Source organism: Gracilinanus agilis, chromosome 2, assembly GCF_016433145.1.
Source record: "Gracilinanus agilis isolate LMUSP501 chromosome 2, AgileGrace, whole genome shotgun sequence".
NCBI lineage: Eukaryota > Metazoa > Chordata > Mammalia > Didelphimorphia > Didelphidae > Gracilinanus > Gracilinanus agilis.
The window spans coordinates 715,711,055-715,735,953 of record NC_058131.1 but is presented as its reverse complement, the minus strand read 5'-3'; positions in this window follow the sequence as shown (position 1 = coordinate 715,735,953).

The following is a 24,899-nucleotide window of genomic DNA, read 5'->3' as shown; positions in this document are numbered from 1 at the left end:
AGAGAGAGAGAGAGAGAGAGAGAGAGAGAGAGAGAGAGAGAGAGAGAGAGAGAGAGAGAGAGAGAGGTGCTACACACACATTTGTCTTAGTATCCCTGGCACCTAGTATACTTTCTGACACATAGAAATGCTTTTTTTGTTCTTTGATGTATTCATGTGCATATACATTTGCATGTGTGTGGCTATGTACATACAAGATATAGAAATTTGTATATTTGTCTCTCCAGAACCTCCCAGGTTACCTAGTATGTAGACATTTACCAGCCTGTTAATTAATTAACTTCTATAGAGCATATCCATATACTCATATTCACAAACTTCTCTTTGGCATTTACAGCCTGTGGCTTTTTTTGGTGTGGGTTTGCCTTCTACCGGCACGGATTCTGACCCTTATACAACACAGCAGATGGACTTTGGGAGCTAGGGCTCCCATTACTGTCTCTTGGGCTGGGCGTGGAGCTGCAAGTTCTCTGGCCCTAAAGGGCATGATGCTTTGTACAGTCTGCTCTTATGTTAAGGCTCCTTAGATTGAAATGAATTCGTGTCAGTGTAACTTAAGAGAGTAAAGGAGAATCTTTTATATCCGCTTGTCTGTACAGATGTTTCTAGGTCACATATATTATTTTCCAATCACAGTGTTTAGACAATCACCAGAATACTTTCTTATAAGGAAAAAACAACTTGAGAAAGACATTCTTATGGTGCATCTACACATTATGCAATATTTATATGAAAAAGAACTAAAAAGAGCTGTAAATTCCATAAAATTATACTACCTGGAGTGGAGGAGAGAGCTTTTCTCCAGAAGACACTGTAATTGAGCTTCCGGATATAGAAATTCATTGCTGCTTTTCAAGAGAGGGAGCATAGGAGAGTGGACGGAGGGTTGGCTTTGGAATCTTGATCATCTGGTGTCAGATTCTGCCTCTGATATATACTAGTTGTGTGATAGTGGACAAATCACTTAACCTCTCCAACCAAGAAGCATTTATTAAGCTCCTCTCATATACAAAGCAATACACTAGAATAGATGTTGGGGTACAAAGACTAAATGGAAAGCAGCTTCTTTTGGCAGAGTATATCCCTTAAAGGGAGGGCAATTATAGTTTGCAAACGGCATGGATATATGTGATAATTTCTAGAGGAGGGAGAAAAACAGAACACTAATAACCAGAGATGAATTTTAAATCTCCAATTTTTCACTGTTTTAGAGACTATTCACATTTGCATGTACCCACACTGATGAAATTATAGGTTTTCATAACTCTTACCTTCACTGCCTCAACTAGTTAAAAATATTTTATTTTTCCCTTATTATGTATAAAAAACATTTTAGCATTCATTTTATTTTAAAAAAAAGTTTTAAGCTCCAAATTCTCTCCCTTCTTTCCAATCTTCTTTCTTCCTCCTACTCCTTCCCTCCTCCCTAAGACAGTAAGCAATCTGAAATAGATTTTATGTGTAAAGTCATGTAAAGCAGTTTTCCATGTTAGTCATTTTGTGGAAGAGATCTCAAATTAAAAAAAAAAAGGAAAATGAAATATGTTCTCTCTTGGGGGACAGATGACATTTTTCATCATGAATCTCTAGAATTGTCTTGGATCACTGTATTCTTGAAAATAACTAGGTCAGTCAGGATTGTTCATCAAAAAAAATTGCTATCGTATACAATGTTCTTCTGGTTCTGCTCACTTCACTTGGCAGCATTTCATGCAAATCATTACAGATTTTCCTGAAACCATCCTCACTGACATTTCTTGTAGCATCACATCTAGCATGCCATCACAATCCTATGCTACTGTAAGGAATTAAGTTAAGGGTTTGACTAAAATATGTGAGGATTCTAAAATAATATGGTGGTCACCGATTTAAAATATTATAGCTCAAACCAAAATGACTTTTAATATCTTTTATTTACAAAAGGGTGGAAAGAGTGAAAGTAGAGAAATACAAAAGAGGGTAGAAAAGATTTCTAGCCTATCACACTAAATATTGCTCTGGTGTTTGGCTCAGCTGGAGGACCCAGAGTTCTACTCACATGGCCTTCTTCAAGAAGGGAAGGCCTCTCCAAAACTAATCTCTCTCCAGACACCAGGAAAGGAAGACCAGCTATTCACTCACCCAAGATACAGTCCAAGAACCAAGGTCCCAAGTCAAAGCTGAGGTCCAAGTCCAAAGTTGTAGCTCCAAGCCAACGGTTCCAGTCCAAGACTCTCCAAGTTCCAGATACAGGCTGAAGAGGACTACACAAAGACTATCGTCAAAAGACTCCTTGCAGAAGACTCTCTAGCCAAAGAAGATCAGGACTTTAATAATCTTTTTTCTCCCTTCTCTTCACAGCGGCCAGTCACAGCTTCCAAATTGCCTAGCACTGTCCAGGGGGACAGTGTCTGTGGGATTCACACCTCTCATCATCTGAAGGTATGAACTCTTATGAAAAGGATTCATAAGTTCTTGATTGATTGAGTTTCTGAGTGTGTGACCTCTTTAAGTAAGTGACTTGTGAATTCTCTTACTTCTTGCCTAACAAAGTGTTAAGTAGGGGTGTTTTCAGCTTTTGGTTGATTAAATTAAAAGTTGCTGATTGATAGACAAAGAAAGTTTGATTCACACTTCACACTACATCTTTTTCAGCCATTCCCCAATGGATGAGGAGCATCTCAATTTTTGCTACCATAAAGTAAGCTATAATAAATATTTTTGCACAAATAGGTACTCTACCCTTTTTTGATCTCTTTGGAATACAGACCTAATAATGATAGTGATGAATCAAAGAATATGTACAGTTTTAGAGTCCATTGAGCATAGTTTGAAATTGTTCTCTGGAATTATTGGATCTGGGTGCAACTCCACCAACAGTGTATTAATATACCAATTTTCCTTCAATACTTCCAACATTTATAATCTTCCTTTTCTGCCTTATTAAGCTAATCTAACAGATGTGAGGTGGTACCTCAGTGTTGTTTTCGTTTGCATTTCTCCAATCAAGAGGGATTTAGAGAATTTTTTTATATAACTAGAGATGACTTCGATTTCTTCATCTCAATACTACCTGTTCATATCCTTTGAACATTTATCAGTTGGAGAATGACTCTTATTTTTACAAATTTGACTAGTTATATATGTGAGAAAAGAAATCTTTATCAGAGATACTTGTGGTCTACATTTCCCCCCAGCTTTCTGTTTCCCTTCTCATCTTGGTTGCATTTGTTTTGCTTGTATAAAAACTTTTTAAAAATCTTACATTACCAAAATTCTTCATTCTACATTTTATAATGTTCTCTTTCTCTTGTTTGTCCCTAAATTCTTACATGCTCCCCTAATTTGCTTACAGTATCACCTTTCATGTTTAGGTCATTTTCACACGTTTACCTTATCTTGGTATGTGGTGTGAAATGTTGGTCTATTGCAAGTCTCTGCCATACTGTTTTCCAATTTTCTCAACAGGTCAGATAATGAGGTCTCATCTTGGATCTTTTGGTTTTTCAAACACTAGTTTATTGTGGTCATTTATTACTAAGTTTTGCTTACCTAATCTAGTCCACTGATCTTTCAAATAAAATTAAAGAGCCCCCTCTCTCATCTGCCTTTTAATGAATGTTCCTTTGAAATAATAATGAATGCAACATTTACATTTTGCTCTGGTTTTCCAAGTGTCGTACCTACTCCTTCTTTCTTGAATCTTCTGGCTTGAATTAAAATATAAAATAAAATGATTTTGGCCCCAAGTCCTTGCCTCTTCTTGACTCCCTTAGTTATATCAAGGGCACATTTATATAGCACTTACTCTGTGCCCAGCACCTTGCTAAGTGCTTTAAGTTTACTATCTCATTTGTTCCTTACAACAACCCTGGGAGGTAGGGGTTATTATTATCCTCATGTTACAGATGAGGAAACTGAGGCAAATAAAATTAAATGACTAGTCCAGGGTCACACAGTAAGTAAGTGTTTGTCTGGATTCTAATTCAGGTCTTCCTGATTCTGGGCTCTATTTCACTCTTTACTCTATCCACTACACCATCTAGCTGCAAAACTTCATTCTGAACATGTATTTTTTCAATATTACAGATAAAGTTCCCCTTTGCCCCTTTGAAAAATCCAATTATAGGGTCAGATTGTAGGAGGAGAACTGGATTTCTCCCTTAATCTTCTTCTCCTCCTGATTTTCCTATTACCACTGAGGACAACAACATACTGTCAGCCACCCAATTCAAAAGCTAAGTGCCATCCTCAACTCTTTATTGCTTCACATCCAATCAGTTAACTCTTTTTTTTTTTTACACCTTTCTCTTTTGTCTTAAATCAATACTAAGTGTTTGTTCCAAGGAAGAAGAGTGGTAAGGACTAGGCAACTGGAGTTGTGACTTGCCCAGAGTCAGAGGTCAGATTTGAATCCAGCACCTCATACAGGTCTGGTTCTCTAACCAGGGAACCACCTAACTGTCCCAGTTAACTATGGATTGTCCCTTCGTGACACTTCTTTTATAAAATTACCCTTTCCTTTGACACTCTCACTCCCCAAGTTGAGATCCCCAACACCTCCTGAATGGTTTATCACCATATACTTTTTTTTATTTTTTATTTTTTTTAACCCTTAACTTCTGTGTATTGGCTCCTACGTGGAAGAGTGGTAAGGGTAGGCAATGGGGGTCAAGTGACTTGCCCAGGGTCACACAGCTGGGAAGTGTATGAGGCTGGATTTGAACTGAGGACCTCCTGTCTCTAGGCCTGACTCTCAATCCACTTAGCTACCCAGCTGCCCCACACCATATCCTTTTGATTGATGTCCCTGCCCCAAGAATCTTCCTACTTTAATCCATCCTCCATTCAGAAATCCAAGTAAGCTTCCTAAAGAGCTGGTCCAACCGAGTCATCTTGCTAATCTAGTAAACTTTAGCTATTCCTTAACATTTATAGGATCAAGCTTGAAATTATTTCTCTGATATTTAAAGCCTCTTATAACCTGATGCCATCCTGCCTTTCCAATCTTTTTACCCCTTGCCAACTTCAGTAGTCTGTAATACAACGAAACTCATCTCTTTGCTATTTCTCACTCCAAACCCTCAATCTCCCAACTCTTTGTGTGTCCATATTTTCACAGGAAGGGGGTGTCCCACGCCTGGATTTCTGTCCCTCCTCATTTCCATCTCCTGCCTTCGCAGACTTCCTTCTCTGGGTAAAATCTGCCCTTTCCTGGGTCCCTTCCTCCTTGTGATTTTCTGGACGTGCCTTGTTTGACACAATTATGTACATCCTTTTTTCTTCACTAAACAGTGACTTCCTGGAGAGCAGTGATTGCTTTTCTTTTTCTTTTTACTTGAGTACAAAGTGCCTGACATGCAGCGGGCACTTAATACGGGCTTATTGACTTGCCGTGCCAAATGATTGCAAAGGGTTTTTCACCATATAAAACGTGTGATCTTGGTTTCACAACGCACGTCTTCTTCCTCTGGACTCTGGTGACATCTTCTGGACACACTTGGGACTAGACATAAGAAATTTTCCTGGTGACTTTAGGTGGGTTCAATTATGTGACCAGTAGAAGGAAATCATTAGGAAAAGAGGAGAATGAAATAATTTCCTCCTATTTTCTATTTTTTGATGTTTGAAATGTCATTTCACTATTTTATAGGACTTTTTTAGGCAATCCTTTGTGCCTGGAATGCATCCCTTGTTCATTTTTGCCTTGGGAATCCTTAGTCTCCTTCAAAACTCAGCTCAAAAATTCCATTTTGTCCATAGCTCAGCCCTCAGCTGTCATAGCTCACTCCACTCCTCTGAGTTACATCTTTTTTAAACTCTTCTGTCTTCTGTCTTGCAGTCAATACTTTGTATTGGCTCCAAGGCAGAAGAGTGGTCAGGGTAGGCAATGGGAGTTAAGTGACTTGCCCAGGGTCACACAGCTAGGAAGTGTCTGAGGTCAGATTTGAACCCAGGACCCCCTGTCTCTAGGTCTGGCTCTCCATCCACTGAGCCATCCAGCTGCCCCCTTAAGGAACTTTCATAGAGAACACAGGCATAAAAATTGGGTGAGAGTCAGTATGCAAACCTGGATCTGGGTCCAAGTGCAGGGCTCATTCCATTCTGCTGGCATGAGAAGTAAATTGTGTTGAGGCAATGGGGCATTGGTCTTGGATTCAGGAGCTTGTGTGTATACACTCCAGCTCTGACAGTGGCTGGGTGACCCCAAGCAAGGTCCAGGCCTTCTCTCGGTCTCCTTTCCCTAATAACGATGCTGTTGTAGGTGATAAAGATGAAAATATGAAAAATGTTAATAAATCATCTCACAAAATTCTCTGCATAAACTTTATATTCAAAACCATTTGTCATTCCCCTTTGAGAACCAGCGTCTTCCCTCTGTGGATGATCTCCGATTTATCACAGCTTTATCACACATTTATGTCTCTGTGCATCTCTCTCTCTATCTTGTCTGTACAGAGTTATTTGTGTGTTCTCTTCCCATTAGGATGTGATCTCTTGGAGAGCAGAGTCTGCTTTCCCCCCCTCTTCCTCTGTATCCCCAGTGCCTGGAACCAAGCAGGGGATTAGTTAATGCTTAATGACTGACTGGCAGCTATCCTGAGAAAAAAGCACTGAAAGCATTATCCTTGATATTTTAAAAGAGGAAACTGAGGCTCAGAGTTCAGTTCCTTGAGTAGTCAGGTGGTCAGTAACTATATGTGGCATGATTTGAATCCAGGTCTTCTTGTCTCCCAGGTCATTGTTGTCCTTGTTGTCCAGTCATGTCTTTTCTCATATCACTTAGTATTGTTTTATCCAGAGTTTGTTATAGTTGATATTTCATCAACCCTCTGATGTCTCATTGCATGAGCCCTCCCTCTTCTCTTCTTTCTCTCCCTCTCCCTCTCCCTCTCTTCTTTTTCCCTCCCTCCATTCTCCCCCTCCTCTCTCCTCCCTCTTTCTTTCATTCACTCATAGTTCATTTTAAAAAATATTTTCATATTTTTAAAACATGTGCCTTTGCCTTCGTGGGAAGTTGGAGGTCATTAAAGGAGCTTTATTATTTACTAACAGCCATCCAGGATGCCTCCTCAAAGTAGCCCAGCTGACTCTTCTCCTCCTTCACTTGAGGTCCTGCCTCCTGTGTACCTTTACTGATGTTAAGGCTAATCGATGAGGTCTACAGAATATCTATTCAACAGCAAATTAAAGTCTTTGCAATAAGCATTCTTCATCCAGCTGGTCTTTCCTGTGTAGATGGACAGTGAATCCATCATTTATAGGGAGCTCTACTATGCTCTGGGACTTGACACAATCAACACAATATTACTGAGATTAATGCATGGGGATCCCTAGGAAATTCTTCTTTGACCTTCATCTCCTCCTTTACAGGGGTGGATGCCGGTGGTTTTATGCCTCAATGGATATCTATTATCAAGGGGATGCGGGTCAAAGTTGTTTCTGTTACTACATCTTACAAAGGATCTTTTATTTTTTTTAAACCCTCACCTTCCATCTTGGAGTTAATACTGTGTATTGGCTCCAAGGCAGAAGAGTGGTAAGGGTAGGCAATGGGGGTTAAGTGACTTGCCCAGGGTCACACAGCTGGGAAGTGTCTGAGGCCATATTTGAACCCAGGGCTCCTGTCTCAATCCACTGAGCTACCTAGTTGCCCCCTACAAGGAATCTTAAATGATTTCCATGGATGGATGGATGGGAGATATCTTTTGCAAGGAAGTCTGTATGGTAATATTTTATCCTACTGAATTAAATGCTCTTTTTCAAAATCAATAGACAATAAGCACAATGGATGTTATATTCAGTGCATCTTCCAGGTAATGATGAAGTAGCTCATTGTTAAATATTGCTAGAAAAAGCATGCTTATTCCTTATTACTATTATCACTGAATATTCTCTAAATTTCTACATAGATGACTCTCATAAAGGTTCCATACAAATGAACAGCCATGCAACTTAGCATTAATTGCTGTTCTCCCATTTATGTTCTTTTTATGTACCAATAAAGAAATAAAGATTTAGATACTCTGTCTCCTCTCCCCAACCCTTTCTTTCCTAAAACCCTCGCCTTCCATCTTGGAGTCAATCCTATGTATTGGCTCCAAGGCAGAAGAGTGGTAAGGATGGGTGATGGGGGTCAAGTGACTTGCCCAGGGTCACACAGCTGGGAAGTGCCTGAATCCAGATTTGAACCCAGGACCTCCTGTCTCTGGGTCTGGTTCTCAATGCACTGAGCTACCCAGCTGCCCCCTCCCACAACCCTTTCTTTAACTACTTGTCACCATGCTCACAATGGTATCAACGTCAGCACGGATATGTCAATCCAATCAGACTTTTCTCAACTTTATTTTTTCTTTACTGTCATATCTTCTCCTTTAAGAGCAGGTTCTAAAGTGTGTTTTCAGGGTTGGTTTCTGTTATGATAGCTTTTAGTTGCAACAGACCTCTGGGATAAATTAGCATCTGATTTATTTGGAATGGGGGGCAGCTGGGGAGCTCAGTGGATTGAGAGTCAGGCCTAGAGACAGGAAGTCCTGGATTCAAATCTGCCCTCAGACACTTCCCAGCTGTGTGACCCTGGGCAAGTCACTTGACCCCTATTGCCCTCCCTTACCATTCTTCCACCAAGGAGCCAATACACAGAAGTTAAGGGTTTAAAAAGAAAAAATTTCCTTGGAATACTCAGAAAGCAGACAGGACTAACAGCAATCCAGGCTGCTTCCTAAAAGCTAACTCTTCTCTTCCTGCTCTCCTCCTACCAGTTCTGCTACAAGAACCTTCAAGAGAAACATAGAGTGTCCACATCCTGAGGATCAAACTCCTTGCAGGTGTCCGGGGGGAGAGGCTAAATCATTCCCCCACAATTACAAATCCAAAAAGATGGCAGCGTCACACTACAGAATATATACTAGCTCTGGATTCTCATTGAAAACCTGCCTCTGACACTTATTACTTGTGTGGCTGCCATCAAATTACTTAACTTTCTTTGGCCTCAGTTTCCTTAAAGGCTAAATGAGGAGATTAGATTAAAAAACTTCTGAAGGCCTTTCCACCTTTAGACCTAAAATCCCATGAGCCCTCTACTCAGTTTCCACATTTCTAAAATGAAACGGGGGGACTGGATGGTCTCAAAGGTCCTTTCTCTTTTTAAGTCCATGATCCCATGTCATTTTTTTCATGAAGGCTTAATAGCTGGTATTCTGACTTGATCTTCATTCATTCATTCATCCCACTAAAACATATGAGACTTTATTGCTCATTTTTTGTGCCCAACATGGTAAAAGTGCTGTGTGAAAAGGCCCGGCTGCCTTAACCTTGCATAAATCTCGGTAAGTGAAATCATGGACATGCCTCAAAACACCTCAGTTTCCCTTTTTCATTTACAGAGCTGGAATTGAGAAACTAGAGGGTGCAGTGTGGCATCATGGGTAAAGGACAGGATTTGAAGGAAGGGAAGCCTGGAATTGAGTTCTGTTTCTGATAGACACTGCTGGTATTACCATTGGAAAGCCATTGAATTTCATTGTGTGTCACAGAATTTTCTGGTATGCATGAATGATCAGCCTGTACTGATAGAGGGGATTCTCACACATGGAATTTCTTAAATTAATAAATCAAAAATTAATAATTAAATTAATAAATAATAAATCAATCACAAATTGGAAACCAAAATTCATTTTTCTATCTACCTGTAGTTGGGTCCAATTTATATTTTTGAGTTCATGGCACCACTGGGGGGCAACAAAGATCATCATTTTACAACCCCCCCCCCAATAGAACAAAGCTTTTATTTTTCTCTGGTCTAAGTTCACGTGCTTCAAGTGTCCAGGCATCTTCTCATTTTCTCATACTATGTCAATACAGATTCAGAGTCATGGCCTCCCTCAATTGGAAGGGAGCCCAGTGTTTGCCTTGTCTAACCTATAGCTAGAATAATTAAAAAATCCCTCTTTATCATAATGGTGTGCTCATAGGGAATTTCCTCAACGCCTTCCAGGGAGAGGGGACCCTCACATTACCCTGACAACCCATTTTCCCTTGACACCAAGCTGATTGTTAGGAAGCCTCTCCTGATATCAGGCTGAAGATATTTCCCTCCCAGCATCTTCCATCGAGTACGTTTAGGTCAATAATTCTGTTCAGCAAATGCTCTGCTTCCCTGCTTTGTGTGCTGGACCTTTGGCTGGCTCCTGGGGATATACAAAGAGAATGCAATAGTCCCTGCCCGCAAGGAAGTTATATTCTCCTAAGGGCAAAAAAAAGCAACTCATAGACCCAGGAAGCTTGATGAGGTTTCCCACCATATGATGCAGTCTCTGAGACCAAACAGAATTAGCCTCATCCAGCTTCTAAGTGCAGCTCTTCAAGCATTTATCCCACAGAAGCTCCAACTAATAGCTGTCCAGGTTGGCTCAGGATGGTCCAGGCCCAAGTTCATGATGCTGGTAGGTGCCATGCTCTGAGATTTTCCTGAACAATACCCCAATTCAGAATCCTAAACTGGTTGAGGTACCTAGCTAGGTGGCTCAGTGGAATGAACAGGGTGGGGGTCTAGAGTCAGGGAGACCTGAGTTCAAATCTTATCTTGGACACTTACTTAGCAGCTGGGTCACCCTAGATCCCTTAACTTTTTGCCTAATTTACTGGAAAGGAAATGGCAAACATCTCAAGTACCTTTGCTAAGAAATATCTACATGGGGTCATGAAGAATCTGACTTCACTGAACAAAATAATGACAAGAAGACTAATTGAGCTAGAAGCTCCTTAAAGGGCTCTAAATGACCTGATTTTATACCTAAGGAAACTAATGCCTTGAAAAGTAGTACGACTTCGTTAGTGATATAAGTCATGAATTATGTACAAACTTCTGATGGAACCCCAAGGTCCAGTATCATCTTCAGGGTGCCAGTTGTACCCAGATGCCCCAAAACTCTTGAGAGAAATATAGACTGTACACTCCCTGAGGATCATCCCTGAAAGGACAGTACCCATTAGAGGACATTGATATAAAAGAATAAAAGCATCCCTCAATAGTCTTGTGGTTTGCTCAACTGGGAAACTTGACTCTTTTCCTCTTGTTGAATGTCTTTGTTTTTGCATGATTGGAAAAGGCCAACAATTATTGCATTTATTCTCTTTTTTAAAAATTTGCTAGCTGCTTGCAAATCCAATGTGATCCCCTATATGGTCACATCTATTCCCTTTTCTCTCCTATGGTTCTACAGTTCTCCTGTCTTGCTATGTTAACATGAATAACTACAGTTATATAGTTGTCCAAGACTTCTCTGACACTTCCCACCCAGATGTCACCTATATATCTCACACTTTGATGACTGAATCAATCATTTCCTTGATGTGGCTCCTGACTTCCCTGATACAAATCACAACTACGTCATGCCTTCTTACCTTGAGTGCTGCTTGTTCATCGGTTCTCCACTGAAGATTCACCCATTGGACCACAGGCCTTTCACCTGGATGAGCCATTGTATTCCATCAAGCACAGAGGACCCAGGCATGGCAGAGTGCCTTTTGAACACACATTTGAATGTACATCTTATAGATCTCATCCAATAGTATGACTATTTGGGAGAAGCAATAATGATGGACAACGAACAGGCCCAGATTCAAAAAGAAGGAGGAGGAGCAGAATGGGCTAGATTGATTTCAAGGAATTGCAATGCATTTTTCCCAATCTCAAGCTTCCCACAACAGCAAACATACATCCTATCAATATAAACATTTGATATGTTTGAATCAGTACAAATGTATATCTAATGGCAGTGAGAACTGGAACCACAGCCTGTGGAAAACCAAAGATGAGCACTGCAAAGGGAACAGTTCAGAAGCACATGGTGGGTCAATAGAAAGCAATAGAAAGTCAGTGAGGATCTCTGAAGGAGTAAATGGTGGCATCAAAGAACTGTATGACAGAAAGAGAAATTGGGCTGGGGACACAATGAGAATGAAGAATTATAGAGGAAGGCCAGAGGGCTCCACTGGCACCCTCACGTGTTGAGAGAGAGCCAGGAAGTTCTCCAGCACATTGAGCAGACCCCTGTGGCAAAGCGATGAAATGGACAAGAATTGCCCCCAATGGGAAGGCATGGATGAGTTATGATCTGCATGATCAGAATGAATCACTCAATTAATGAGATCACCAGTCCATTTGAGCATCTGCATAAACCCTTCTTAACCATTAGCACGGTGTACTGCACCTAGTGCCAGGTGAGGAGTCAAGAATTCTTTGGATCAAATCCTTATTCTGACAATTAGCTGTGACCATTTGTGAGTTACTTAAACAGAGAGGTCCTAAAGAAACTCTCTAAGATTTATCTACCAAGTTCTGCTCTAGTTTGAGACTTAAAAAATCATTTCCAGAGAAGTATCAATATTGTATTCATTAGAGGGGAAAGTTCCCACACAAACTTAATCATTTATTGACATGAGACAAAGGTACCCATCATACTTATGGATTCTTTTGTTTTTTAAAAATTGTTCCAATATATTGTTTGTTGGTGATGTGCAGTCTTTTCAGCTTTGCCTGACTCTTCATAACTTTATTTGGGGTTTTCTTGGCAAAGAAATTAGAGAGGTGTGCTATTTCCTTCTCCAAATCATTTTACAGATGAGGAAACCAAGGCAAACAGAGTTAATTTACTTACTCAAGATCACTCAACTAGTAAGAGTCTGAGGAGAGATTTGAACTCAGGAAGATGGGTCTTCCTGACTCTGGGCCTAATACTCCATCTGTTGTGCCACCTAGTTGCCCAAATTATATTTTTACTTAAATCGAATATGTAAGTGTAAGTGACTAGTGTTCAGTAACCAAGTTTTATAGTTCACATTTTTGTATTAAGAACATTAGTAAGTTAGATTTTATGATTAGATTCCATTATTTATTTCTGGGGTCAGTTGAACGGCAGAGCCCACAATTCCATAAAGGCACCACTATTGACCTAATGTGGCAGATAAACAAGTTATTCTTCCACTGGAAGAATTGAGCAGTGTACAGAGGATAAACATGTTTCATTGATGGAAATATCAAAATGAGGTACAGTTGTTGGCTTGAATTGGGAGACTTAAATCTTCTCCTACATTTTCTGCCTGATTCATTTGTCTCTTCCTCAGTCATTTCTTTAATTACAAATGTTATGCAGGCCAATATTTCCCAAGTCAATTTTTATGACTGAACAACTCCATAGCAGAAGGATTCACAATCATACATATTATAACTGAAAGGGAATGGCTGTTGGAAATTAATTTTTGATCCATTATGTCAGAATGATTTATATCTTGGTTCTTTACTAATCAAATTGAAGAAAAAAGTATCCATTTTATGAGAATCTCTCTTTAAAGAGGTTAGGAAATTGCATCTCGGGCTGGAGTTTTCTTTGTAGACTCTTATTATCACTCTTGTGTCATGGAACTAGAAAGGATGGTCTCTTGGGGGTAAAATTTTGTCTTCCATTTGTCAATTAGCTTGTAATCAGTTCAATAGACATGAGTTATTCATCTTTGGTTTCTTTAAAGGCAGAGACGACTTCAATAGTAGGCTGAATATAAACGATGAAACTGCAATTCAAACCCAGGTCCAATGACTCCTCTTGTCTCTGTTCTCCCTTATGGAGGCAAAGAAGCTCTGGGGAATTCACAGGAGGCTTTTCACTGGGGCTTTTCATATTCTATATCCATCAGTAAATTGCTTGGAGTTTCTATGTGCTGTCCCTCACTCCTACAATATAATAGATTCAACTTTCCTAATCATACATTCTTTAATTTTGATATTTTCTATAATCTAAAGAGAAATCCTTTGGTCTTTCCGCTATATGACACTGACTCTTGACTTTTTGGAAGCCATTCAATTATAAAGCACTTCAGAATCAATCTTTAATCTTTCATTCACATTGGAAGATTGAAATTCCGGAGGATGAGCAGTTACTTCTTTCTTGAGAATTCTAGGGGTAGCTGTGAGGAGAATGGAGGTTTTCTAATACTGTTTTCATGAGTCCCTACTGGCTTACCAGTCAAATTTAACTATCTTAAGTAAATTGAAGGTATTTTCTAAGCAGTTACCCTCCCAAAATTGGGAGGACATTCTCCAGTGGCTCACACAGGTATCATGGGAAAGTGAGTTTGACCTATAAAGCATACATGGTTAAAGGGTAAATTCACAGATTCTGTTTTTTCTCCCTTTCTTATGAAGTTCTTGTCACTTGTAGTTAACTGTTGTGCTCTGACTCTTGATTCCTTTGTAGAGTACTGAAGTAGTCTTTTCTCAGAGGGTCTAGTTTGTCTGTGATTCATCTTTTGGCTTCTAATACAAATGTTCTTTTCCACCCTCACTGCTCTGGGCACTAGGAAGGAGGCTTGGAAAGAACTGTCAAGGCTGAAGTTGTCCTTAATCTATTGGCACCTCATCACTTTATCAATTTTTTGCCACTCTTTCTGGCTGAGAAAATGAGGACTCTTACAATGATCCAGGATATAAGACTTCTCAAGGGACATATTGAATTGAGTAAAATCTATAGATATACTAGGAAAGCCTAAAAGAAGCCACATTTACTCAAGAGTTACTACTCTCTATGAATAAATCTTACTTGGCTCACTCTTCCTCTTTTCAAGACCACTCCCTAGAGTAGGCTATCTTGAGAAATACCAAGCAAAAAAAAAAAAAAAAAGAAAAAAGAAAAGAAAAGAAAAGAAAAGAAAAAATACTAAGCAAGAAACTCTAACTTTCCTTGATTTTAGATATTTTAGGGGCATCAGTCTCCAGAGTGTATAGCCTGTGCGTTATCTGAATTGTACAGGAATTAAATTACTTGCAACTGTAATGGTGAGGCATCAGGGATGTTAATTATTATTATTAAAATGTAACTAAATGGGTTGTGGGTACACACACTGGGTTGAAGGAGAGACAGGACCAACCAGGATAGGGAGACCAGGGTTCACTGTTTTAACTGACACAGGAATGGCAGTTGGCCCAACGGTCACCCAGCTCACCCTAGGCCAGGGTCTATGGAACCAGCAGGGAAAGGTAAAAATTTATACAGTTTAATTGAGGGTAACTAAATAAAGGATGGGATAGGGAATTCTACACTTGAAACCTGAGGGCAAACCACAGGGGGCAGGGAAGGACTTAACTACACTATCCTATTAACCTAAGCCAGGCAGGGCCCAAGGGAGCAGTACTGAAGTCACAGGGAGAGGTTTTTCAAACCTGCTTCCAGCCAGGTTTGGTCAGCTCAGCTAAAAGGTCAATTGGGGTCTCACGGTAATCCAAGGATGGTCACAGGATGCCAAGAGCCAACTCTGCCAGGTGATCCAAGGTACCCAGGTAGGGAGAGTGAGTTTGAAATGCTGTCCACCAGATCCCAAACTACTTCCCCACTTGGTGCAGCTCTGCAGGTCAGTTGTCCACTTGCTGAAAGCCTCCACCTCTCAGGATCCCAGGGAATCTGGATGCAGTTTTTCCCTAACTCTGAGATCTTCCAGGGTTAGCAACAGTTATGTCCAACCACTAATGGAGTCCCTCTCAGAGCACAAGTCTACTTCCTGCTCCTTCATTCCATCTTGGAATCCTCCAGCCCTTCCTGCTAGGTCCAACACTAATACTAACTAATCTTCCTCACAACACCCCAAAGCCACACAGTGGCAGAATTAGAATTTGAACCAATCTCTTCCTGACTCTGAGTCCATTACTCTAGCAACTATATTAAGTTGCATTATACCTAGTAGGCTGTTAATAAATGCATTTTTATTTGAATTAAACAGATGCTGAAAGCAATGTCTTGAAGGAATGAGAACTAGACTGAATGACAGAAGAAAACCAGGGGAGGGTAAAGGATATAGAACTTTTAGGAGACAGAAGAGAGGGAATAATGCTAGGGACAACTTTGGCTTCTTCACAATTCATTTTAGTGTCCATTGTGTTCAAAGACAGAACGACTTCCAAAAGCTCTGAGTCTTTAGCTCAGGGCAAATCTTTTCATAGAAACCTTTGAGTGAAACCCTTAGCTGGAAGGCCCTTGAATCTCCTATAGATCACCCATTTCATCCCTTCTCTAGAATAGATGGCCAAAAACCTAGATGCTCACTTAGTAGTTGTTTTCTTTCAGAGCTTGAATGGCATGTAACATCTGTGAAATGGCCATCTGGTAATTGATGATGTGGCCACCACGGGGTCTCTGGCCCCATTTTCTTTCCTTCTTTTATTTTTTCAGTTACATTTAAAAACAATGTTTGATAATTATTTTCTGACATTTTAGGATTCAGATTTTCTCCCTTCTGCTCCTCCTCCCCCTTTCCCTGCCTCAGGTTGTAAATAGTCTGATATAAGTTATACTAGTGCTTTCATGCAATGTATATTTTCTGGCCCCATTTTCTCAACAGAATGTGATTAAGGCTTTAGAATCTGACTCATAGTTAACACTGCCTTCAGATGGAATGTGTGAATTCTTTTCTGTTGCAAACTCATGAGACTTTTTTAGCATTATGTCTAATTTATATTCTAGTAAACCAAAATTTAATCTCCGTTTTGTGCTCACTTGTTCATCTGCTACTGACTTTCCTTTATAATAATGATGATACTAATATTTTCTTAAGGTTTCAAAGAATTTTAAATGTCATTTATTGCTTACCACAAATTGCATCTTCCCTAAGATGTAGCTGCTGTTATTACTTTTACTTTACAGATGTGGTAACCGAGTCTAGGGCAGATTAAGTAAAATTGACAGAAATGAAGAAATTGTGCTGAGAAGCTATATCACAAGACTAGCTAGTAAGTATCTAAGGGAAAATGTGAACTCTTGTCTTGGCTCCAAGTCTGTCACTTTCTATTGACATCCTAAGTTGTAGTTACTTTCATAGGCTTTTAAAACTAGAAGAAATCATCCTATTCTAAAAGGACCTCATGTGTTTTACAGAGAATGAATCTTAGAGTTTGAAAATGACTTAACTAAGCACCTTCTCAGTACTATTTCTGATGAATCCTGCAGCTTGCCTCTACTTTTAAAAAAAGTTTAATTAATTGTTTTCCCATGATTACATGTTTTATGTTCTTTCCCTCCCTTCTTCACACCCCCCTCACACAGCCAATGAGCAATTCCACTGGGTTTTACATGTGTCATTGATCAAGACCTATTTCCATATTATTAATAACAACAGAGTGATCATTTAGAATCTACATCCCCAGTCATATCCCCATTGACCCATGTGATCAAGCAGTTGTTTTTCTTCTGTGTTTCTACTCTACTCCCACAATTCTTTCTCTGGGTGAGGATAGCATGTTTCTCATAAGTCCCTCAGAATTGTCCTGGATCATTGCATTGCTACTAGTAGAGAAGTCCATTACATTCCATTGTGCCACAGTGTATCAGTCTCTGTGTACAATGTTCTTCTGGTCCTCTTCCTTTCACTCTGCATCAATTCCTGCAGGTCTTTCCAGTTCACATGGAATTCCTCCAGTTTATTATTGCTTTTAGCACAATAGTATTCCATAACCAATAGATATCATAACTTGTTAAGCCATTCCCCAATCAAAGGGCATCTCCTCACTTTCCAATTTTTTGTTACCTCAAAGAGTTGCCTATACTTCTGAAAAACAACCTAACCTTTGAGCTAGGTTACAGATGGAATTTCCTCCACCTTTTGGTTGCACTAGAAGGCCAGTGAGATAACTCTATAATTGAGAATCTGCGAATCTCAGTTCTTGTCTCTAAGGCCCTTTCTAACTTTAAAAGTCTACAATTTCATTATCTATAATTTGACCTTTTCAGGCATAGCCCTGGGAGTATTCTTGTGAGACTATATTAATGCCATATTAATGAAGTTTTTTTTTTGTTGATTATGACATTTTTGTTCTGTGGGACCAAAAGCCCATCCTGCTTCATTAATGTCTCACAGCCCTTGTTTAGGTGCTAATTGTTTTTAAAAGATTATCACAATAAACTCTTAAGTATAGTGTCCTTAGTATTCAACTAAAAGCGGAGATTCAGTACTTGCTTTCTTTAATACTTCTATATCGCTGGCCAATATTCTAGCTCATCTCTCTTTCTTGAGCCCTCATCCCACCAAGTGGGGCTATGTATCTACTGCCTGTATAGAGGACCCCATTGCAGTGTCTGGCCAAGGCCTGTACTGCCTTCTCTTTCAGACCCTCTTATTCCCTACATGGTAGTGACCATTCTCTTAATGCAGCTATCTTAGGGAGTGCTGAGGAAAAGGATTTTATTAAACCAATTTACATGGCATGAATGGCTGAAATTGTAGGAAGAACTTTAACACTTATTTTGAAAAGATGGCAAACGTTGTTTTATTGTATTTTGCTTTATTGTACTTTGTAGATCATTTTTTACAAATTGAAGATTTGAGGCAGATTTTTTGAGCAAGTTTATTGGCACCATTTTTCCAATAGCATGTGCTCAGATTGTGTCTCTGGGTCCCATTGGTAATTCACAAAATTTTATTTTCTTTTTCACTTGAATTGAATTCAATTTTTGAAATGTTTTCATGGTTATGATGTCCATTATAGTGACCTATGATGTTACCATTTTTACAAGTGGCAAGGAGATGGGTTCAGATTTTGGAACTCCCAAGAAACTGGAAAGCAGTTGGGGGGCAGTTAGAACATCACTATTGTTGAGAGGATTACTTAGTTATTCATTTATATATAGTTTATGTGGACCTAGCAGGAAGGGCTGGAGAATTCCAAGATGGAATGAAAAAGCAGGAAGTGTCTTTTTGCTCACTGAGAGAGACTCCATGGTGGTTGGGGCAAGCTGAAACTGACCCTAGGAGACACCAGTTTACCAGTGATCCTGTGGAAAGACCATCACCTACTTGTGGGAGATTTTCGTGGAGACTACTAATCCCAACATGAGTTGTAGGTCAACTTGGGCTGGGTCAGCTCCCAGAATCTACCCACCTGGAAGAGTACAGCAGGTAGTCCTGGAGGAACAGAAACACCACTGGAGTGAGGTTGGACACTACTGTGAGGATATTTCTCTGGGCCCTGTCTTGCTTAGGTCTCAGTTAGTGTAGATAAGTCCCTTCCCTGACCCTGGGTTTGCCCTTAGTCTGAAGAGTGTAATTACCCCTATTCCCATCCTTTATCTTAGTTGTCCCTGATTAAAAGTGTTATAAAACTCTTGCCTTTACTTTGCTGGTTTCCATAGGCCTAGTCTAGATACTGCACTGTGGCAGTTGGGCCTAAGTGCCACTTCAGTAACAGTTACCTCCTAGTAGTTAAACCTGGTCTCCCAACCTTATTTGGTTCTGTCATCAATCATTCCTGTCACCCTCACACCCTTCTGGACCCACATTTTAATATTTAAGTCTACTTCCCTGGTTATTCCCCATTACACTATATAAGGGAGTGAGCCCAGGCAACTGTACTCAGCCTTGAGTTAGGGTCAAGGGTAGAGGGAGGTCTGGGTAGGACACTCCATTGAACCCTTGCTGATCCATATCAGGAATACCATTGGCTATTCTATGATGATCCTAGCTGTGTCAGTCAGACCCCTTAATAGCCTGATCTCTACTGCAGATATAAATCTCATCAACTGATATCAAGATTAACATCATCCAATCTATACCAAAGAATTACAATCAATACTTGATATCATCCTGCCTTAGCAGGATTAAGCTTACTTAATAATCAATTTATTTAGTTAGATACTAGAGGCAGAAGTTAGGTAGAGAGCTGAACTCTGTGAAGAGGCCTAATCCTGATAGGGGAGGCCTTTCTCTGATTCTTCTTGATTAGCTGATAGTGATTACCTCATTCCTTTTACCTCACCCATCAAACCTATGTCCCATATACCTTCCCTTTTTGTACATTTTCCCTATTTAATTAAAAGAAGTTACCATTAGTTACCATAGCCGTTGGTATAGACAGTTGATTTGATCATAACATCACTTACCCTTGAATAGAATTCCTCATCACATCAAGGTTTGACAGTTGGTGGGTTCATCACTTGAAGGAATCTTGGTTTCTACATATAATCCTGACAGAGGATCACATCCTGTTAGCCTGTAATATCCTCTCTACTGGAATAACTTCATCTCACATCATAACCATCAATTTGAAAGAGATTTGGCTTAATTCCCTCTGGGGTGCCATTGTACTGAGCCCTCTCTGTAAGGATCTTCTGTAACTGACTTTTTGTGGGAACTAACAGCAGCTAGACCAAAGACAGCCCATCCCCTGCAGGAGGGTTAGTGACAGCTTTCCAACCTCAGCTAACAATCATCCTTACAATGATCAGTGATCTTCGATGTTGCTAATGTAATTGCTTTGGTGTGTCACAAATCATAGCCCTATGAGATGATGAGCTTAACAAATGTTGTATGTGTTCTCACTACTCCTGGGAAGTTACCTGATCTTTTCCCCTCTCTTTAGACTTCCCTATTCCCTGAAAGACAACAATATTGAAATTCAAATAAAGCAAAGACTAAATTGAAGGGGCAAACTTTATTGTTGACTTGTTTTAAGAAATGGACACAGCCATCCCAACTACTCTGATCAGTCAGCAGCCATCCACATCTAGGCAAAAAGATGAAGACTTCTGGAAGGGTGAGATGATGATTAGCATTATTTTGATCAAGTATTTTTAATAAAAAATATGCATTGTCTTTTTATACATACTGTTGGACACTTAATAGACTATAGTATAGTGTAAACAACTTTTATATGCATTGAGAAACTAAAAAAAATCATGTGATTAACTAAAGTTAATTGCAATACTTGAAGCAGCAATATCTCTGAGGCATGCCTGATATTTCTTCCAAAATGAAAGAAATAGATAGAGAAGTTTGAGAGTCATACATTTAATAGAAAGGAGAGTTTAAGTTGTCGGGGGCAATATCCCTAGTAAAACATTGAGTCACTTGGTTAAGGCTTGAAAGGTTTGGAAAAAAAAGTCTTCTATCTTCAAGGAAGTGCACCACCAGGGAAGTTCCATAAACAAGAAGGGGGAGGAAGTAAATTTCTACAAAAGAAATCTGGGAAAATCAAATCTTTGAAGGAAAGAAGGGAATTCTACCATTTGTCCTCAGCCACAGGCCCAGTCTGATTCAGCCTAAGCACTGATGGACAGCTCCACCTCATTTGAACTTTCAAGCAACCTTGTTAAGTACCTACTATAGGTATTATTTCCAGCTTAAAGGTGAAGGGAATCAAGGCTTCTCATTTAAAGTTTCAATAATTTACATATTTATACAGCCAAGTTTGTCAGAGGCAGAACTCTAATGTGTATCTTCCTCATCTCAAAGTTCAGACCTTTTGTAATAACTAGGCAGCATAGTTGATAGAATAGTGGATTTGGAATCAGGAGTTCTAATTCAGCTTCAGATACTTAATAGTTGTGCGAGTGACCTTAATTTAATCTCTCCCAACTTTGGTCTCCTCATCTGTAAAATGGGGATAATAATAGCAACTATCTCATAGAGTGGTTGTGAATATAAATTCGATAAGGTATGAAGGTGCTTTGTAAGCTCTAAAGCACTATATACACTATATATCAAATACACGTTCTATTTTTAAAGAGCTTTAATGATTATAAAATGTTTTGCATGCACTATCTCATTCAATCCTCACAACATTGTACAGAATAGATTCCTCTTTTAGAGATAAGAAAATTGAAATTCAGAGAAAGGAAATGACTTGCCCTAGGTCAAACAAGTAATAAATGTCAGAGCTGGTGGTCAAACCTTGGCCCTAACCCCAAATCTATAGTGCTTTCAGTGACCATGCTTCATAATAGCAGAACCAGAGGTCTAATTGCCTACTGAATCTGGCAGTGCTTTCCTCCATTTCCCATCTGTGTGAGCTGAATCAAATAGCAGAAATTGACCTGATCTCCCAAAGATCAATAGATGCTTTTTTGACTTCTCTCTCATTGATTGCCCAGAGTCTGAGATAAATCACCTGGAGCCCTTTTTGTCATTACTTAAAGTGATGGTGCCAGGATGGAATTCCTGAAGATGCACACCCACACACAAAATGATTGATGGCTCTTGCTACTTCCTCTCAAGGTATTTTCCTTAGTAACTTTTAGTTAGACCGAAAATTCTGATCATTCGTCTAAACCAGTGATTCCCAAAGTGGGCACCACTGCCCCCTGGTGGGTGCTACAGCGATCCAGGGAGGTGGTGATGGCAACAGGTGCATTTGGGGGCAGTGAATAACTGTAAGGGGACAGTGATAGTATGTGACCGGGGTCGCTAAGTAATACTTTTTCTGGAAAGGGGACTGTAAGCCAAAAAAGTTTGGGAACCACTGGTCTAAACAAACTTTTATAGGCAAAGTTTGAGGAATGATGTTAGCTTTGAAACATTAATTTGATTTGTATTTGATGGGACCTCTAGCCTAGATTATATAGAAAGCTCTGCATCAATGAAGATAGGACATTCCATAGTTATTTAAATAAAAATATTTATAGTTCCTGAATACATATTCAAATGTTTTAAAACAACTTTAAATAAATATTCATCAATCAGCAAACAATCATCATATGACAAACACTGATGAGGAAATATTGTTATTGAGTCATTTTAGTTATATTTAATTTTGTGACCCTATTTGGGGTTTTCTTTGCAAGGATACTGGAGCAGCTTGTCAAACCTTCTTTGACTCATTTTATAAATGAGGAAACTGACACAAACTATTAATTGACTTGCCTAGGATTTTAACTTAGGAAGTATCTGCCAATCTCCATGCCCAGCACTCTTTCAATCCTACCTAGCTAGCGTAGAGCATGTTAACAGAAATATTCATCAATAACTTGGGGAGGAAGACACTAACCACTGAGGGAATAATAGTTTAAAAACAAACTTCTCATAGGAGATGCCCCATTAATATCCACAACATTCTGGGCATTTTTCATATTATCTCCCTCAAATTACTATGTAAATATGAATCTACTTATATAGTTTATGGATTCCTCTCCCTCTTTCAAGTCCCCTCTACGTTGAGTCATAAATCAAATAGTGAGTTATCTGGGCCAAAGAATATGCTTTTGAAACTTTTATTTAAGTATTTTGATGTAGGGTCAGTGGGATTGATCTAAGAATTTGCTCTCCAAACTCCTTTGAGAAGAAGAGTTGGTGCCCTCCACTCACTAATGAACATTTTCATACTTGGTCATATTCTTCATAATCAAAAAACTTCGAATTCAGTTAGATCATCATACAAACTCAATTCCCGAACTCCACCACAACTCCTAATTTTCATCCTTCTTAACCTTTCTACTCCAAAGTTTCAACCAGCCCTTCCACTGCACCCTAGGGAATGTCTGTTTCATAGGCAACAAACTTCCCTTTAAACTAAATCATTTCCTTTCCCACTATTTCCATGTACCATCTATTACTGAGACCTGGCTCCTTCTAATGCAAGAGTGTCTCTGCCCACTCTTTCCATTATGAGTGAAACTATACTCATTCCCCTTTGCTTATTGGTTGAAGTGAGGGGCTTGAAGGAATCTTTCCTCTCCATTGCCATTTCCAGGTTCTCCTTGTATTTCTATGACTCAACTTCCTTTGAGGTTATTTCCATTTTTATCTATCACATTATCAAAATCCCGGTTGTGTTTACAGACTTCCAAGCCATTCCCCTTCTTTCTTCAAGGAATCAGGAAGACCCAAGTTCAAAATTTGGCCTCAGATACTAGTTGTGTCACTATGGGTAAGTCACTTAACTTCAATTTGCCTTAATCCACTGGAGAAGAAAATGGCAAACCACTCCAATAGCTTGGCCAAGAAAATCCCACATGGTATCCTCTTTGTATTCCTAATGCTTGGCACAGTCCCTGGAACATGGTAGGCATTTAAAAATATTAATTGTCTGATTACCTCCTTACCATTCTATCATTAATACTTCCTTCAACAAGAGAGCCTGTAAAACTTCTCAGGACATGAAGGATAGATCATTACTTCATAAACAATGTGATTGACCATATAATAACAGACAAGACAGCAGTATTGACTAATATGGGAGCCATTTCAGAATCTACTGTATATGTATAGTCAAGTCATTAACTGGTTAGAGCAGCGATGAGCAAACTATGGCCCACGGGGCCAGATGTGGCCCCCTGAAATGTTCTATCCAGCTGCAGGACATTATTCCTAATTTGACAAATACAATGAGTAGGATTCAATACAATGAAACTTTGAAAGAGTTGCCTTAGAAACAGACAGACAGTTGAGCATTTCCTTTCCTTTGGCCCCCTCTTTAAAAAGTTTGCCCATCACTGGGTTATAGTATATGCCTGTGTTGGTGAAGATGTGGCACAGTGTAGAGTCAGCACTTGGAAAGCTGCTCGGTTTCCCCTCTTCCCAGTGCTGAGGGCATTTTTTGCATGCCCCATCCCTCTGTCCAGCTGCCAAAAGCAAGTACTTTCTCCTCAGGTTTGCCACCTGATATGAAAAAATCAATATGGAATTATGTGAAAGTAAAAAAAAAAAAGATGAGAAGAAACTTTGTGTAATAAATGCCATTCTAAGGTGAGCCGTAGGGAGAATGAGGGATAGCAGGTCAAATGATGAACTGCCTTTTTTAAAAATAAAATTTTACGGATGTCTTTTGTTATTTCTATCACAATATTCTATCTCAATACATAGTAAACTGGGAAGAGGGCTGGATTTAGAATTGAGTTTGAGTCGTACCTCTGTGACTTCCTATCTGTGTGAATTTAGGTAAGTCAGAACTAGAGAGGTTATAGCTCTCAGGCTGTTCATTTACAAAATGAGAGGGTTGGACAAGTTGGCCTCTGAAGAATTTGCTTACTGCTCTCATCCTGGTGCAAGCCCTCATCAATGCAAAATTTGATGATTACAATAGCCTGCTGGTGGGTCTGTGTCTCAAATCTCTCCCTATTCTACTCTAACTTTTATTTAGCTACTAAGGTGACTTTTTTCTAAAATAC